Genomic DNA, 12,299 nt, shown 5'->3' on the forward strand with positions numbered 1-12,299 from the left:
GCCATGTGGTTTGGAAGTTTCTTTCAAAAGTCTGTTTTAAGGTCCATGAGTTTGATGCAGACGTCGGTCTAATTAGGTGGTCAGTTTTCTTGACTGAAGAGAGAGCTTCCCCATTGCCAGTGACCTCGGGGGCATGGAGACCCACCCAGTTCACGGCCCAGGCAGTTTGGACTTAAGGCCAAATTGAGCCCAGGAGGTCAGAACCCTTGGAAGGAGGGTGATGGGATGGGCAGCTGGGGTGTAGGGAGATGGCCCTCTTGGCCTGGGTCTGCAGACAGCATGAGGTCAGCTGATAGCAGTCACTGCCACAGGTATCCCGGCCCCTGCATCTCCAGCTCCAGGACCCCAAAGCAGCTTGTTCTTGTTCTTACTTTGGGTTGGCAGTGCCCAGGCCGGGTCAAGGTGTGACAATTTAGGATTGACACCTGGGTCTCCTCTCCAGTGTGTGCCTTTGCTTGAAAAACATCTCTCCCGAGAACCCTTTTACAAAAGCCCCCTAGCAGATCCTGGCCACCAGGGGTTTTTCACTGTGGCTCCCCGGTGATTTAGTCTTAGACCTCGGCCACCAGGCTATAAACAGATGCAGCCTAATTTTAGCCACTGGGGATGAGTTATTGAGGGGTTGGGGTAGGGAGGCAGGTCCATAAAAGAGAGCTCAAGAGAGACGGAGACTTTTTCCTGGGATTATCTACATCGCCCCAGTCAGATTGATGTAGGATGTGTCCGCAGGGACACGAGAGCAGGTCCACCTGTAAGACGTCTGTCCCGTGTAGCTCCCAGCAGTACCCAAAGGCCACTGTGATAAGCTCTGATGCCATCTGGGGAGCATCAGCCAGGACTGTTTAGGAGGAACCACTCTTTCCTCTCATACCCACACTTGTCACATCCTCCCAAGGGGTCCTAGAAGGGGGCCCAGGGGAGCCCAAGACACAGGATTCGAGGTGCAGGAGGCTGACCTGGGGGAAAGATGTTGCTGGGACCAGGACCCCCCTAAGGTCAGACGCCACTAACCCAGAACTCTGGCCCTGGGCCCCCTCCCACCTGTGAGTCAGCTTCTCGGGACCCCCTCAAGAGCAGTGTCTTTTCTTTCTCACAAATATAAGTGGCTCCCAGAGCAGAGACCACTGTCAGCCTCCGTGGGGTGAGAGCAGCTTTTGCCTATGGTGCGGCCTGGGACCACCAGTTTCCTGCCTGCGTTCCTTCCCATTCTTCCAGACAACTTTCACACCACCTCCTCTCTCTGAAGTACCCAACAAACCCTTGCAAGCCTTGCTCTAGGCATTTGCTAGCCTTGACTCGTCATTCCCCGTGAATCCCCTCCTCCCCACTTCAATCCCTGGCCCCCTGTCTCCGTCCTCTGTGAATGCCATACATTGCCACCAACTTGGTGTCTCAAAACAACACAAGTTTATTTGCTTGCACTCCTGTAAGCTAGGAGTCTCAGGGGATTCGCTAGGCTAAAGCCAACGCAGGGCTTCATTCCCTTCTGGAGGCTAGAGGGTGAATCCACTTCCCTTCCTTTTCCCACTGCAGAAGCTGTCCACATGCCTTGGCTGGTGGCCCCCTTCCTCCACCTTCAAAGCAAGCAACGTTGCATCTTTCTGACCTTTGTTCCATAGTCACATTTCCTTCTGACCCTCCCCTACTTCTTCCCTCTTCTTTCTACTTGTGATTACTTTGAGGCCACCTGGATAATCCAGGATAATCTCCCTTCCTCAGGGTCCTTAACCCGTAATCAGACTTGCAAAGCCTCTTTCGCCATGTAAGGTAACATAGTCGCAGGGTGTGGAAATGAGGATGTGGACATCTTCGGGGATCCCTGTTCTGCCAACCACACCCACCTGCGCCTCTGCCGAGGCTTTCTGCCTTCCATCGTGATGCAGTGTGGTACCAGCCTTCCGCACGGGCTTTGGGTTGCACACCCTCGGACGTGCTCAGTGACCCTGCTCTCTGCACTGCATCATTAATCTCTCCTTCCTTCTGGGTCATTCTCGTTGACCTACAAACAAGCTGTAACATCTCCACCTAGAAAAAGAAGAGGGACTTTCCTTGTGGTCCAGTGGTTAAGACTTCGCTCTTCCAATGCAGGGGGCGCGGGTTCCATCCCTGGTCGGGGAACTAAGATCCCACAGGCCACGCGGCAGGGCCAAAAAGTAAAAAAATAAAATAAAAAGTAAATAGAAAAAGAAGAGCTAAAACCTCCCGGGCCCGACGTACCCTATTAACCTCTGCTTCATTTCTCTGCTTTAAAGCAAAATTCCTTGAAAGCATTGTCTACACTTACTGTTACTGCTTTGGCACCTTTCACTTCTCTTCTTCCTCTCCAGTCAGGCTATTGCTCCCACCCCTGCCCTTGTCAAGAGCTTCAGTGACGTCCATGTTTCCAAATCCAGTGGCTGTATCTCTGTTTCAATTTACTCAACCTTCCAGTGAAGCACTCCTTAGGTGTTATCACTCTCTCCCTCCTCAAAGGCTCTCCCCGCTCAACCTCAGGAACACTCGCTTTCCGGGCTGTCCTATCTTACTGGCCGTCCTCGGCCTCCTGCCAACTTCTGAATGTGGGCATGCACGTCCAAGGCTCTGTGCCCGGCTCTTCCCTATCACCCCTGCCCAGGAAGCCCATCTGGTCCATTTGGTTTGTTACATCCACGTGCGCTCGAGCTAAAGTCCATCTCCATTCTGTTGGCTTCCCTATATCCTCCTGTCTACTCAGTGTTTCCACTGACATGTGAGACGGGCATCACAAACCACAGCCAAAACACAACTGATTCTCACCCGAAAGGCGTTTGGAGGCGCCCAGCACTCGAGCGCGCTCGGAGGTGCTCGGAGGCATTCGGGAGGCGCTCGGAGGCTCTCGGGGTGTTTGGAGGTGCCGAGGCCTTGGCCGCGCCCTCCCGCCCCCACGCCCAAGGGGGTGCCGCGATGACTTCTGGGAAGTGTAGTTCCAGCCCTTTCGTCTTCCTTTCCCCGAGGTCCCTGCAGGCCGAGCCGGAACTACGACTCCCAGAGGCCTTCCGGCTCAGAGGCCCCTCCTTTCGCCGCCTCGAGCTCCGAGCCTGGGGCTCAAGGGAGCCCAGCGGAGGCCAACGGCGGTCGGGGCCCTCGCTCAGTCGGCTAAGCGGCTCTGCGGCCGGGAGAGGCTAGGCTGCGGTCCCTCCAACGTCCCTGGGACCAGGAGAGGAAGCGATGAAGGCGCCGGCGCCCCGCAGCTCGGGCCCTCGTCCTGCGGCTCCAGCCCAGGGCCGCTGACGGCCTCCGGTCGCCAGGAGGCCTGGACGTCGGGAATATTAAAAGCGCCCCAGATGGTTCAAAAGTGCAGCCAAAGCTCACAGCGACTGGTGTCGAGGAAAGAGGGAGTCGTTTCAGGCTGTGGCAATGGAAGCAGGTTTCTCGAGGAGGGAACACAAGCCTTACTGACCCTTCGAGAGACCAAGCCTCGGCTTTGTCCAGCATTCATTCTACAGGTGCTTTGAGCACCTGTTACGTGCAGGGAACACAGAGACGAGAGTGTCCAGACCTTTGCTGTCGAGGAACTTGCATTCTCTTGAGATGGGCAAGAGCCCACAGAGAGCCGCAAGCCACCAAATACTGCCCAGAGGTAGACAAAGGCGTTGCCTGGTGGAGAGTAGCCAGAGAAGCCCAGAGCTCATCAGGTTATTAAAGACAGTCCTTGGGTTTAAATGGATCTGAAAGGAGGAGGGATAAGGTTTTAAACCTGTGACCCAGAGGCCTTCTAGCTCCTCATGGGGGCACGCAGGCTTTTTGCTCTTCCACCCGCATACAAGAAACTGCCCTGCCCTGAAGATCGCGCACTCCTGCCGTCCGTGTCTGTTCTGCCCCTAGTTGTCATGCTGTCCATCCACTGTCAACAGGTGGCACTTGGGGCACCAGCTTCCTCTCCCCTCCAGATCCCGCCCCACCTTAATCTGGGAAAGTCGTGTAGGTACTGTAGCATGTACACGACTTCTCAGTCAATGTACGTAATGTAGTAGACTTCTCAGTCAATAACCATGCCACGGGCTTTGCCACCCCTTACAGCTGAACTAGCTGCAAAAGCCTAAGCTCCTGCCTTCCATCCCCTCCGTCCCAGGAAACTTGTTTAGACGTCATCGGGGTCTCCTGGTTAGTCCTGCCATTTCCTTCACAGTCAGGTTTCTTGAGAACAGTCTCTATTCTTACTTTCTTCATTCCCTTGCCTGCTTGCTCGTCACAAAATTTCACCATTTTCCATTTCCCACCATTCTACTGAAAACTTCTGGCAGTCTCTGGCAAAGACCTAGTTGCCAGGTAGACCCTTCATTTCCATCTTCCCTAAGTGTTAGCATCTGACACTGTCAGTAACTTCTTGCTTCTCCATGTAGCTTTCTTGCTTCGTCTTCAACCATTCCTTCTCAAGTTCGAGACAGGGCTCTTCTCCTCAGCCCACCCTGTAAATATCACCATGTCCCACGTCTTCCTCGGACCTGTTATCTCTAAACTATGACCTGTATGATCTCCGTGGCTTCACCTACTGCGTCACTGACTCCAAAAAGGACCTCCAGCCCAGTCCTCTCTGGAGCTGTAGTCGGGTTGGTCCAAATGCCCGGGTTGTCACCTCTCAGACATCCCACAGGTTCTTCAAACTCAGCTCAAACCTAAGCTCGGCTTTCCTGCAAAGCCTGCCCTTTCTTTCATGTTCTGGAACCCTGGGAGCAGCACGGCCATCGTCAGCCACTCAGGGCAGAAACCGGACGCTCGGGGAGACACCCAGTTTTCCTTCAGTCCCACCCTGCGAGGGGCGTCCAGGAAGTGTCAGTTCTACATCTTTAACGGGCGGAGTGAAGGAATGAATGAATGAGTTTGCATCTTATACCTTTTATCCCTTTTCCTCTGTTCCTGCTGCTGCCTTCTTGATTCACGTCCTTATCACTCACCTGGAGAATGACAGTGGCCATTAAGCCTCTACATCTAGTATTACCTCCTGAACTTAAGTCCTTCAAAAGCCCAGCACTCCGCAGATTAGCAGGTGTAGTAGGCCCACAGCTCCTGTGGGTCGGCTCGGAACTTCATAGCTCCGCCCCTGTGCCCCGCTCCTGTCCCATTCCCCTGCCAGGTGTTCGTCTTGCTGCGCTGCTGGCTCACTGCTTGCCTTCAAGGTTGGCTCAGATATCACCCGTGGGAAGCATTTCCTGGTCCCCTTGGTTTTATGTAGCTTCCAAGGTTTCTCCCTTGCATTTCCGTGATGGTACGTTTCAAACAATGGGTGTTTATTCATTCCACAATGTTTCTTGCATGCCTCCTCTTTGTCAGGCGTTATTCTAGTTGCTGGAGATAAAGTTTCTTCTCAAGCTTATACTGTAATGAGGGAAAGGGACAAGAAATACATGCTGTGGCAGACGGTGTTTACGTGCCAAGAAGAAAAATCAGTCAGGTCAAGGGGACAGGGAGTGATGGTGTGGAAGCAGGCTGCAGGTTGATGATAGAGGTGACTGTAGGTTTTGTCTGAGCGGAAAACAGATGATATGGGGGAACAAGCAAGCCGCTGTCCTGGGAAGGGGTGGTCCAGGCAGAGGAAATGAGTGCAAAGGCCTGGAGGCAAGACGTCGCAGGGCCTGTTCAAGGGACTGTGCTGCTGGGTCCCTGAGTCTCTTAAAAAATACTCATGTTTTCTGTACTTATTGACACGCACCGGGTACCAAGGGACAGTATGTCAAGCGCTCTATTCATGTGACCTTATCAGTTCCTTACGTGTCACAGTAACCCTCTAAGGCAGGCATTACTATTCTTAATTTCACAAATGAGGAAACTGAGGCTCAGATAGGTCAAGTAACCTTTTCTTCAACTAGATTTTTGTTGTAAGAGGAATACACACTCCCAGGAAAAGTCGGGCATCACGAAGGCCTGCAGTGGAAGGTCCAAGGTCTTCCCTCTTATTCTGCAGCTTCATCCCTCTCTCCAGGAGTCTCCAGGTTTAACAATTTCCTGGGTGTCTTTTACGAGGCTTTCCATGAATCCAGAATCATATAATGGGATAGGATAAATGTCTTCCTCTTCTTATGCAGATGGGCCCGTTTGTACATACCATTCTGCAGGTTTTTTTAACCCAACAATAGAATCGTTTATTCAACAGTGTAGACTGTGCATCTGCTGTGTGCCGAGCACTGTCCTAGGTGCTGGGGACATGGGTGAGGAGGGAGAAGCCCCTCCTTCACGGGACCTCCTGGCCCACCACACCCGTACACGCAGACCCTCCTCGCGCATCTTAACCCTGCAGGTGTCCTCCCCCGCCAAGGTTTTGCTAAGATCAATACTCAGCGAACAACCTGGGTACTTTGTAACATACCGTATAAATTTCTGGAATTAAAATGGCTGGGCAAATGGTAAGTCATTGAAAAGTGTAAATCTTGTCAGATGGCGGCCCTGAAAAACTGTCTCGATTTACACTCCCACCTTCGGCAGATGAGGGTGGCGGTTTTCTACACTCTTGTTCAGAGCGGGCATTCCTAGTTCCCTGATTTACTACTGTTAAAACTTCTTTTAAGGGAAGGCGATGAAATTGGGGGGTTGCCTCTCGGCATCGTTTGAGGTAATCATGTGTTTTCTTGTGTGCGTCCTCTGGCCTATGGACATGAGGTATTTTGTGATTGGGATTCACGGAGAATGAGCAATGTTTGTGTTTTTTTTATGAGCCCCGTGGGATCAAGGACCTGCGGAACTCGGTTTGTATATAATTTTGTGTAGGATGTTTTAGACTAGATTTTATTTGTTAGAACAGTTTTAGGTTCACAGAAACATGGAGCAGAAGATACAGATGTTTCCATATCGTCCCTGGCCCCACATGTGCATGACCTCCCCCATCATCAACATCCCTTGCCAGATGCTGTGACACGTCATTTGTCCCCCAAAGTTTACAGTTTACACTAGGGTTCACTCTCGGTGTCTGTGGTGCACACTATGGATTTGGACAAATGTATAACATGTAGCCACCATTGTCAATCATGCAGAATAGTTTCACTGCCTTCAAAACCCTCTGTGCTCCCCCATCATCCCTCCTTCCCCACCCCCGACAATCACTCATCTTTTCCAGTCTCCGTACTTTTGCCTTTTCCGGAATGTTGTGCAGGACTTTTTTTTTTTTTTTTTTTTTGCGGTACGCGGGCCTCTCACTGTTGTGGCCTCTCCCGTTGCGGAGCACAGGCTCCGGACGCGCAGGCTCAGCAGCCATGGCTCACGGGCCCAGCTGCTCCGCGGCACGTGGGATCTTCCCGGACCGGGGCACGACCCCGTGTCCCCTGCATCGGCAGGCGGACTCTCAACCACTGCGCCACCAGGGAAGCCCCTCTGCCCCTTCCTTAAAGGACACGTTTCACAATAAAAATAGCACCGCCAATTAATTTTGCACAGTGTGAGAGATTTTCCGACATTTACTCCAATTTCCCCAAACCAGTGTTGCTGTAAAGTTCCTTTCCCCATTGCCACGGAAAAAAAACAGTTGTCATTTTCTTCCTTTTTCAGTCCTTTCTCACAGTGCACAAAACATGCCTGAATGACAGGTTGTTCAATCATTATTGCTGCATTTTACAGACCCCGAAACTTGGCAGTTTATAGCAACGCCTTCATTGTGCTTGGCCTGGCACTCCTTGCTTCAGACCCTTTGCTTGGTTGCAGTTGAAACTTCCGACATTTTTCCTGGAAATCTCTTTTTTACTATTGTGGTACTGTTGTACAGCCCAGCTGTTGATTCATCTATATTTTTATTTTTATATTCTTTCTAACATATCTGTTAGTTTCCTAGTCTAATTTTATTCTTTACTTTGTTATTGTTCTTTGTTTGTTTTTGCTGCCCCACGCGGCTTGGGGAATCTTGTTTCACGAGCCGGGGGTCAGGCGAAACTCCTGCAGTGGGAGCTCCAAGTCCAAACCACTGGACTAACAGAGAACCTCAGACCCCAGGGAATATCCATTGGAGTGAGATCTCACAGAGGTCCTCATCTCAGCACCAAGACCCAGCTCTACCAAACAGCCTACAAACTGCAGTGTTGGAAGCCTCAGACCAAACAACCAGTAAGACAGGAACACAATCCCACTCATAAAAAAAATTTTTAAATGAGACAACAAAAAAATATGTCACAGTTGAAGGAGCAAGGTAAAAACCTACAACAACAAATAAATGGAGAGGAAATTGTCAATCTACCTGAAAAAGTAATGACAGTAAAGATGATCCGGAATCTCGGAAATAGAATGGAGGCACGGATTGAGAAAATACAAGAAATGTATAACAAAGATCTAGAAGAATTCGGGGCTTCCCCAGTGGCACAGTGGTTAAGAATCCACCTGCCAATGCAGGAGACATGGGTTCGAGCCCTGGTCCAGGAAGATCCCACGTGCCGTGGAGCAACAAATCCTGTGTACCACAACTACTGAGCCTGTGCTCTAGAGCCTGCGAGCCACAACTACTGAGCCTGAATGCCACAACTACTGAAGCCTGTGCACCTACAGCCCATGCTCTGTAACAAGAGAAGCCACCGCAATGAGAAGCCTGCACACCACAATGAAGAGTAGCCCCCACTCGCCGCAACTAGAGAAACCCCGCGTGCAGCAACGAAGACCCAATGCAGCCAAAAATAAATAAATAAATAAATTTATAGAACCAAAGAACAAACAAACAGAGATGAGTAACACAATAACTGAAATGAAAAATACACTAGAAGGAATCAATAACAGAATAACTGAGGCAGAAGAACGAATAAGTGAGCTGGAAGACAAAATGGTGGAAATAACTGCCGAGGAGCAGAATAAAGAAAAAAGAATGAAAAGAATTGAGGACAGTCTCAGAGACCTCTGGGACAACACTAAATGCACCAACATTCAAATTATAGGGGTCCCAGAAGAAGAAGGGGAAAAGAAAGGGACTGAGGAGATGTTTGAAGAGATTATAGTTGAAAACTTCCCTAACATGGGAAAAGAAATAGTCCCCCAAGTCCAGGAAGCACAGAGAGTCCCATACAGGATAAACTCTAGTAAAAACACACAAAGACACATATAAATCAAACTAACAAAAATTAAATTCAAAGAAAAAATGTAAAAACCAGCAAGGGAAAAACAAAAAATAACATACAAAGGAATCCTCATAAGATTATCAGCTGATTTTTCAGCAGAAACACTGCAGGCCAGAAGGGAGTGGCAGGATATGCTTAAAGGGATGAAAAAGAAAAACCTACAATGAAGATTACTCTACCCAGCAAGGATCTCATTCAGATTCAATGGAGAAATCAAAAGCTTTTCAGACAAGCAAAACCTAAGACAAATAAGCACCACCAAACCAGCTTTACAACAAATGCTAAAGAAACTTCTCTAGGTGGGAAACACAGGAGAAGAAAAAGACCCACAAAAACAAACCCAAAACAATTAAGAAAATGGTAATAGGAACATACATATCGACAATAACCTTGAATGTAAATGGATTAAATACCCCAACCAAAAGACACAGACTGGCTGAATGGATACAAAAACAAGACCCATATATATGCTGTCTACAAGAGACCCACTTCAGACCTAGGGACACATACAGACTGAAAGTGAAGGGATGGAAAAAGATATTCCATGCAAATGGAAATCAAAAGAAAGCTGGAGTTGCAATACTCATATCAGACAAAATAGACTTTAAAATAAAGACTGTTACAAGAGATAAGGAGGGACACTACATAATGATCAAAGGATCAATCCAAGAAGAAGATATAACAATTATAAATGTTTATGCACCCAACATAGGAGCACCTCAATACATAAGGCAAATGCTAACAACCATGAAAGGAGAAATTAACAGTAACGCAATAATAGTAGGGGACTTTAACACCCCACTTACACCAATGGACAGATCATCCAACCAGAAAATAAATAAGGAAACACAAGCTTTAAGTGACACAATAGACCAGATAGATTTAATTGATATTTATAGACCATTCCACCAAAAAGTGGCAGGGTACACTTTCTTCTCAAGTGCACACAGAACATTCTCCAGGGTAGATCACATCTTGGGTCACAAATCAAGCCATGGAAAATTTAAGAAAATTGAAATCGTATCAAGCATGTTTTCTGACCACAACATTATGAGACTGGAAATCAATTACAGCAAAAAAAATCGTAAGAAACACATATACGTGGAGGCTAAACAGTGCGCTACTAAATAACCAAGAGATCACTGAAGAAATCAGAGAAGAAATAAAAAAACGCACAGAAACAAATGACAGCAAAAACATGATGACCCAAAACCTATGGGATGCAGCAAAAGCAGTTCTAAGAGGGAAGTTTATAGCAATTCAATCTCACCTCAAGAAACAAGAAAAATCTCAAATAAACGATCTAACCCCACACTTAAAACAACTAGAGAAAGAAGAACAAAGAAAATCCAAAGTCAGTAGAAGGAAAGAAATCATAAATATCAGAGCAGAAATAAATGAAATAGAAATGAAGAAAACAGTAGCAATGATCAATAAAACTAAAAACTGGTTCTTTGAGAAGATAAACAAAATTGATAAACCCTTAGCCAGACGCATCAAGAAAAAAAGGGAGAGGACGCAAATCAATAAAATTAGAAAGGAGAAATCACAACTGACACGGCAGAAATACAAAGGATTATAAGAGACTACTACAAACAGCTATATGCCAATAAAATGGACAACCATGATGAAATGGACAAATTCTTGGAAAGGTACAATTTTCCATGGCTGAACCAGGAAGAATTAGAAAATATAAACAGACCTATCACAAGCAATGAAATTGAAACTGTGATTAAAAATCTTCCAACAAACAAAAGTCCAGGACCAGATGGCTTCACAGGCGAATTCTATCAAACATTTAGAGAAGAACTAAACTGATGCTTCTGAAACTCTTCCAAAAAACCGCAGAGGGAGAAACACTCCCAAATTCATTCTACGAAGCCACCATCACCCTGATACAAAAACCAGAATAAGATATCACACACAAAAAAGAAAATTATAGACCAATATCACTGATGAACATAGATGCAAAAACCCTGAACAAAATACTAGCAAACAGAATCCAACAGCACATGAAAAGGATCATACACCATGATCAAGTGGGATTTATCCCAGGGATGCAAGGATTCTTCAATATAAGCAAATCAATCAATGTGATACAGAACATTAACAAATTAAGGAATAAAAACCATATGATTCATCTCAATAGATGCAGAAAAAGCTTTTGACAAAATTCAACACCCATTTATGATAAAAACTCTCCAGAAAATGGGCATAGAGGGAACCTATCTCAACATCATAAAAGTCATATATGACAAACACACAGCAAGCATCATACTCAATGGTGAAAACCTAAAAGCATTTCCACTAAGATCAGGAAAAAGACAAGGATGTTCACTCTCGCAACTCTTATTCAACATAGTTTTGGAAGTTCTAGCCACGGCAATCAGAGAAGAAAAAGAAATAAAAGGAATACAAATTGGAAAAGAAGAAGTAAACCTGTTGCTGTTTGCAGATGACATGATACTATACATAGAAAATCCTAAAGATGCCACCAGAAAACTACTAGAACCAATCAATAAATTTGGCAAGGTTGCAGGATACAACATTAATGCACAGAAATCTCTGGCATTCCTATACACCAACAATGAAAAATCAGAAATTAAGGAAACACTCCCATTTACCAATGCAACAAAAAGAATTAAATGCCTAGGAATAAACCTGCCTAAGGAGGCGAAAGACTTGCACTCAGAAAACTATAAAACACTAATGAAAGAAATCAAAGATGACATAAACAGATGGAGAAATATACCATGTTCTTGGATTGGAAGAATCAACACTGTGAAAATGACTATACTACCCAAAGCAATCTACAGATTCAATGCAATCCCTATCAAACTACCAGTAGCATTCTTCACAGAATTAGAACAAAAAATTTTACAATTCGTATGGAATCACAAAAGACTCCGAATAGCCAAAGCAATCTTGAGAAAGAAAAACGGAATTGGAGGAATCAGGCTCCCTGACTTCAAACTATACCACAAAGCTAATCAAGACAGTATGGTATTGGCCCCAAAACAGAAATATAGATCGGTGGTACAGGATAGAAAGCCCAGAGATAAACCCATGCACATATGGGCACCTAATTTACAACAAAGGAGGCATGAACATAAAATGGAGAAAAGACAGCCTCTTCAATAAGTGGTGCCGGGAAAACTGGACAGCTACATGTAAAAGAATGCAATTAGAACACTACCCTACACCATACACAAAAATAAACTTCAAATGGATTAAAGACTTAAATGTAAGACCAGACACTAC

Source organism: Globicephala melas, chromosome 7 (genome assembly GCF_963455315.2).
Source record: "Globicephala melas chromosome 7, mGloMel1.2, whole genome shotgun sequence".
NCBI lineage: Eukaryota > Metazoa > Chordata > Mammalia > Artiodactyla > Delphinidae > Globicephala > Globicephala melas.